The sequence below is a fragment of the Nerophis ophidion genome, linkage group LG13 (genome assembly GCF_033978795.1).
Source record: "Nerophis ophidion isolate RoL-2023_Sa linkage group LG13, RoL_Noph_v1.0, whole genome shotgun sequence".
Lineage (NCBI taxonomy): Eukaryota > Metazoa > Chordata > Actinopteri > Syngnathiformes > Syngnathidae > Nerophis > Nerophis ophidion.
This window is the reverse complement of record NC_084623.1, coordinates 34,985,009-34,992,360: the sequence shown is the minus strand read 5'-3', so window position 1 is coordinate 34,992,360 and position 7,352 is coordinate 34,985,009. Positions and strand designations below refer to the sequence as shown.

Sequence of the window (7,352 nt, the reverse complement as noted above, 5' to 3'; positions counted from 1 at the left end):
TTCCATGCCGTGTAAGTTTTTGTATTTATGCCATGTGCTAGTTTTGTTTATAGTTTATTATGATTCATGCCAATCGAGCAAGTGTTTTTGTTTCATGTTTGTAGTTTTGCATTTATGCTAGTCTTTTGTTTGTTCATAGCCAAGTGTCTGTACCTCCTTGTGAGCGCCCTTAGTTGTTTATTTTTTATTATAGTTTTAAATAAACAACTATGTACTCACGTCCACGCCTCGCTCGTGTTGATCCTCATCTGCATTGAAGAAACAATCCATGTCCAAGCCCAGTTATGACAGAAGATCCCAGCAGAAGTTTCTTCGCAGGAGATCTGCACGAGGAATCTCTCTCCAGCCACGAGAAGCAGGAGATGTTCCTTCGGCTCGTCGCAGACTCCCAGCCATGGGCGTATGAGGAGGATGACGAAAAGGAGTTGGCGGATGAAGACATGCCTCCCGGTACCATGTTCGCGTGGAACCAATTGCTGGTGAAAATGGCGGATGCAAAGGACCGCTTCCGCCCGCACTCGCGGGCCACCCGGATGTCATCCCCAGCACCTGGCTCATCCCGCGGTGACGACACACCACCTGGGACGCGAGCGCCCCGACGGAAAGGCAGGACTTGCCCCTCAACGCTGACTGACAGGCTCGTTCCGTGCGGCTTTTCCTCCCCTCCCAACGCACACAATTTTTTTTTTCCTGCACAATATCAAAAGAAATCCAAAGTTTATGCCATGCCCCCCAGGACTCAAGCCCCCCCAAGCCACAATAATTTTTTTCAAAAAATCAAACCAAGACAAATAAAAAAGTACAAGATGGACAATTTGGAGGGGAGGATTCTTCTCTCCGCCTCACCACCCTCCACCCACCCCAAGAGACTGTTTCATGTCATGATGAAAGTGTCTGGCAGCCACTCCTTGAGAGGGGGGGGCTGAGGCTGGGAGCTTGTGGGTTGGTTCTGCCCGGTGCGGTTCCAAGCCACAGCGACCAGCACGTCACCCACCTCCAGTTTTTCGGCCGATTAAGCCGCAGCTTCCAGCTAGGCCACCAAGGCCACGTCCAGCTCCAAGATCAAGTCCACGTCCAGCTCCAAGATCAAGTCCACGTCCAGCTCCCAGATCAAGTCCACATCAACCTCCAAGTCCAAGCCGCCAAGCGCCCCCAGTGCCAGCTCCACGTAGCCAAGCGCCGCCAGTGCCAGCTCCACGTAGCCAAGCGCCGCCAGTGCCAGCTCCACGTAGCCAAGCGCCGCCAGTTCCAGCTCCACGCAGCCAAGCGCCGCCAGTGCCAGCTCCACGTAGCCAAGCGCCACCAGTGCCAGCTCCACGTAGCCAAGCGCCGCCAGTGCCAGCTCCACGTAGCCAAGCGCCGCCAGTGTCAGCTCCACGTAGCCAAGCGCCGCCAGTGTCAGCTCCACGTTGACCGCCAAGCCCAAGTCCACGTCGACCGCCAAGCCCAAGTCCACGTCGACCGCCAAGCCCAAGTCCACGTCGACCGCCAAGCTCAAGTCCACGCCGACCGCCAAGCTCAAGTCCACGCCGACCGCCAAGCTCAAGTCCACGCCGACCGCCAAGCTCAAGTCCACGCCGACCGCCAAGCTCAAGTCCACGCCGACCGCCAAGCTCAAGTCCACGCCGACCGCCAAGCTCAAGTCCACGCCGACCGCCAAGCCCAAGTCCACGCCGACCGCCAACACCTGCCACGATAACGACGCGCCCGCCTCCTTGTTGGCCACGGATGTGGCTGTTACGTGGGTGTCCACCACGCCAAAGATGCCGACCTCATCGGCCACAATTATGGCCACTACGTGGTCGTCCGCCACGCCCTCCTCGTCGGCCACGGTTGTGGTTTTTACGTGGTCGTCCGCCACGCCAAGAGGGTCGGCCACGGATATGGCCCTTCCCGGGTCGCCCACCTCGGTCCTCCACGCGTCGCCGCCACCTGACTCTTCCCCGATGGATACGGGGGCACATGGTTTGGCGATCCACCGCCATGTTCCCCTCCCGCCCTCCCATGACTTTTAATCATAGTTTTGTTTTGGGGTTTTTGGACATCTAGAAGCTGTCTTTAACGGGGGGCTCTGTCACAACTGTAAGTTATGTTTTGGTTTTGGTCATGCTATGTTTAGTTTTTGGACATTCAGTCACGTTTTGCACTTCCTGGTTTTGTTTGTTTCCATGTCAACTCATTACTTTTCACCTGCCATGTCACGTCCCTGTTCTCAGCCTCACCTGTTTTCACTAATCATCACAGCTATTTAAGTCAGTCTTTTTCTTGTCTTCGTCCTGAGATCTTCTCAATCACACGCACCCTACCCATGCTGTTCCATCCTTCACGCCCTCGTCCATAGTTCCATGCCGTGTAAGTTTTTGTATTTATGCCATGTGCTAGTTTTGTTTATAGTTTATTATGATTCATGCCAATCGAGCAAGTGTTTTTGTTTCATGTTTGTAGTTTTGCATTTATGCTAGTCTTTTGTTTGTTCATAGCCAAGTGTCTGTACTTCCTTGTGAGCGCCCTTAGTTGTTTATTTTTTATTATAGTTTTGAACAAACAACTATGTACTCACGTCCACGCCTCGCTCGTGTTGATCCTCATCTGCATCGAAGAAACAATCCATGTCCAAGCCCAGTTATGATATTATCTATGTCCATGTGATGTGTGTGATGTGTTTGTATTTTATTATTTTTGATTTTTTAACATGTTTGAGATAGTTTTGGCAGTCACACATCCCTGCAATCTTTGTATTCAACTGATAGAACTCAACATGTTTCACTCTATAATACGGATGGGTAGCTTTCATATTTGATTCGATACAGTACTAAATTCTAGTACCTGGGAATGCAAAGGTACTCATTTTTGGTACTTTTGTAAGTGTTAAAATGTGCTAATAAATGTTAATTATTTTCAAAACAAATCTAATTTTGATTGAGCATTCAACACTCTGCTTTGCTTTGCTGAGTGATCTTGTTTTCTAACACATCTGTGTCTCATATCCAAGTACTGTATAGTAGTATATAGTAGACTCATTTTAGCTCAGGAGCCACATGGAGGAGAATCTATTCCCAAGTGGGCCTGACTGGTAAAATCATGGCATAACAATTTCAAAACAAAGACAACCTCAGATTGTCTTTGTTTTACTTTCACCAAAAACGAAACAACCACATTCTGAAAATGTACACATCACAAATAATCCTCTTGACAAAACGCTTAGTTAACAATTTTGGGGAAAAATTGATGCAGTTTCAAACACAAAACAAAAGGCATATTTAGAATATTTCTCAGTGTATTTAAAAAGCCAATAAACTTTAAAGGGGAACATTATCACAATTTCTGAAGGGTTAAAACCCAATAAAAATCAGTTCTCAGTGGTATTTTTTATTTTTCAAAATTTTTCTCAAAATTTTACCCATCACACAATATCCCGAAAAACGGCTTCAAAGTGCCTGATTTAACCGTCGTTATATCCACCCGTTCATTACCCTGTGATGTCACAGCGTGACCACACAGAAACAAACATGGCGGATAGTACAGTAAGGTATAGCGATATTAGCTCGGATTCAGACTCGGATTTCAGCGTCGTAAGCGATTCAACAGATTACGCATGTATTGAAACGGATGGTTGGAGTGTGGAGGCAGGTACCGAAAACGAAATTAAAGAAGAAACAGAAGCTTTTGAGCCATATCACGACAGACAGCGGCATGGGAGGAAACGAGGACGAATTTGGCGATCGCCTTCTAACCAACGATTGGTATGTGTTTGTTTGGCATTAAATGTGGGTGGAGGGAAAGGCTGGATGCAAATATAGCTACAAATGAGGCATAATGATGCAATATGTACATACAGCTGGCCTAAATAGCATGTTAGCATCGATTAGCTTGCAGTCATGCCGTGACCAAATATGTCTTATTAGCACACTCCACATAAGTCAATAACATCAACAAAACTCACCTTTGTGATTTTGTTGACTTTATTGTTGGAAATGCATCTGCTGTGAGTGTCGCAGGATATCCACACATTCTTGCCATCTCTGCCATCTCTGTCGTAGCATAGCTGTTGTCGGTACAGTGTGCAGAACAAACGAGGGACTTTCGCATCTTTTGACCACTGTTGTACCTTGAATCCGTCTATGTTCCTGTTGTTACACCCTCCGACAACACACGGACGAGGCATGATGTCTCCAAGGTAACGGAAAACAGTCAAAAAAAGGGAAAATAACACAGCTGATTTGACTTGGTGCGTGTAATGTGTTTGAGAAAATGGCGGGTCTCTTCACGATGAAAGGTCATTGCTCCGACAGACGAACAATTGAAAGGTGTTTAAATCGCCATATTCACCCTTTTAGAGTTCGGAAATCGGTTAAAAAAACATATGGTCTTTTTTCTGCAACACCAAGGTATATATTGACGTTTACATATGTCTGGTGATAATGTTCCCCTTTAAGTCACGGCCAATTAGGGATTGAACAAATACAAAATAGATACCAAATAATGAAAACTTTTCGAGGTATAATTCCTCATTTGTCGTGTGATTTGTCATTAACCCTGTGCTAACTCAACGAACTATACAAACAGAAGTAGAAACTATTCAATAGGGTTGAGTTACACTGTGTATCCACTTTTCTCTTTATTGACAGAGACATTTGGGGCAATGAGGTTGCCAAAGCAAGATGTGTTCCAAGCACAAGACGACAGGTTATACATTTAATATTTGTCGAGGAGAAAAGTGGCATCCACACTTTACTGTGTGCCTCTTGCTTGGCATATTTGCTTAGCCCAGCTATAAACCGTTTGCTTGCTGTTGCGACATCCAGTGGACACGTTTCAAAGAGTAGTCATTAAAAACTGCAGCTCATTTTTACGCTTAGAAAATTCATATCGTGGACCGGATTAAACCTGTTTGCAGCCGTGATTGTTTAACACCCCTGTAGTAGACTTTGCACACAGCTGGAATTCCAAGACAGTCTTTTGCCAAGCCCTACAAAGTGTTAATACAGTGAATTTCGTACCAATTATGCAGAAGTTGTTTGACTGTGTTTTTTTGTAGTTTTCATCCATCCATCCATTCTTTTTCTACCGCTTATTCCCTTTCGGGGTCGCGGGGGGCGCTGGCGCCTATATCAGCTACAATCGGGCGGAAGGCGGGGTACACCCTGGACAAGTCGCCACCTCATCGCAGGGCCAACACAGATAGACAGACAACATTCACACTCACATTCACACACTAGGCGCTAACCAGCACCCGTCAGGAGCAAGGGTGAAGTGTCTTGCGCAGGACACAACAGACGTGACGAAGTTGGTACTAGGTGGAGATTGAACCAGGGACCCCCGGGTTGCGCACAACCACTCTTCCACTGCGCTACGCCAATTCAATTACGTTGCCTTTTTACATGGCATAGTGAATTTTGTGTGTCTGTTTGCCCATACATGTTCTTTGCAATAAATTTGCTTCTCTGTTTTATAGCAATATGTTGAAGGCAGAAGAGATCTCATCATACGTTGCCTAATGGTGTTCCTTCGAGAGTCGGGAGAGGAGCTAATCAAAGACTGCCAGGTACGTTTTGAAAATTTGGGATTTTCTGATGATTATTCTCACCATAGTAAATGTATCTCATCTCCAACCTAATACTATAACCTCTGTCCTTTGTATAATAATGTATTTCCATAAAAGTCACATGTGCCACTATACATGAGGAAAAACATTTGTAATCAGATTAACAAATATTAGGCCATTAACTTAAATTGGCAATTAATTGCTATGTGTCCCAATTTTTCAACTGGTTCTGAATCTGAAATGTTTGAAAAGCAAATGTTTTGAAAGTATGAAAATGGTATTTCAAACAACCTTCTGGATTTTTTTAGACAATCTTGTTGAAAAAAATGATGGTTGCCTCTCTGACTGAAGTGTACACTGACAAATGAAAGTGCAAATCTGGGTTAACCCAGACAAAGATTAAATAAAATAAAATCAATAGTTACCTAAATACTTCCCCAGCACTTAACCAATGCCGTGGCCTCTGTATATGTAGGTTATATGAACTGGCTGTGTATAATATTGACTCCTGAGCACAGAATCACGTGTTATTCACAGGATGTAGGTGCCTCAGTTCATCATGTCCTCAAGATCCTTGTCATCAGTGGAAATGCAGCACAGGAAGGCCACAATCCTGCCCATGTGTGTCAGTCATCGTCGAAGGAAAAGAGGTTCTGGATGACTGCAAAACCGTGGCAAAGGCTTGCCTTCTGCTCATGGGCTTAATCTACGCCATGAACTTGAGTTACCCACTGAAACTGAAATATACATTTGTAGTGTTTCAGAAGCTGTTTCTAGAGCTGGATGTTTTGAAAATGTCGCCCAAGGTACGGTCTTTGCGAAATTAACTTCTACTGTGAGTGCTTCCATAGAGTACATATGCTGTTCTAGCATATAGCTGTTCTTTGGTGTGTGGAAGCAGTACATGACGCTTGTCAATGTAACTTGTTGAAATATTTTGCTGTTGTGCTTAAAAGTTACAATTCAGGACATTTTATCGGGTTTTTTACCTGTAATTGTTCGCATTATTGTGAATGTTCTAAAACAAAAAATCACTGTTTTATAATGTTTTGTCTGGTAATGCTGCTGGAAAATGTAATAAAAGTGCTCTTGTTTGAAAGTGTGTTATCATTTCATATTTGTAGAAGATGTGTTAAGATCATTTGATTTAATTAACAGTAGGCCATGTTAAAAAATACAATACATTCATATTACAATAATGGTGTAGGTGGGAGCCTAAATATTATGTAAATATTACTTAAATATTGCTCCGAATAAAGTAAAGAAAAACTAGTTAAATTATCCTGAAAATCAAGCATTTTTTTAAGGGTTTTGTAAGTAGATACAAAGGCAGTTTTAAGTAAAATTTACTATCAAAGAGTGAGTACATTTTGTCTCTAAGAAAGAAAATCTCTAGTAATGTTTACTTGAGTTTTTTACTAAAAACTATTTATTGCTGGCAAGTAAACTTTACTTGACTATTTCCTGAGTAAAAGTTACAAAGAATTTCTGTGTGGAAATTGTTACCTAGCTTTTTTTAAGTAAATGGCACTCCAGATTTTTTTCAGTGTAATCGGCAGCATGTGTATGGCAAATTCAATGTAAATTAGCATCGAGCAAACACATTTTGAAACGTGGAACCTTACTTTGGAACCTTCTGGCTTTGTTGGAATCGAAAATTGTAACATTACTATAGGCAGTGCTTGGCAGCTTGTTTCCTGACCTGGGGCTTGTGCCAGTGCCAAACGTGTTGTCACATGCAGTAAACCATTTCAAATTATGGCACTGTTTGATTTTATGTGAATCAGTACCTGGTAGTACCCACAGC

At 43.8% G+C, this 7,352-nt stretch overlaps 1 long non-coding RNA gene across 1 annotated transcript; it reads left to right on the top strand.

The window, feature by feature from the left end:
• Positions 1-5,453: 5,453 nt before the first annotated feature.
• On the top strand, positions 5,454-6,644 carry LOC133564959 (uncharacterized). The gene is made up of 2 exons (XR_009809391.1): positions 5,454-5,545; positions 6,083-6,644. It is a non-coding gene; the product is annotated as an uncharacterized LOC133564959 (long non-coding RNA).
• Positions 6,645-7,352: the final 708 nt, after the last annotated feature.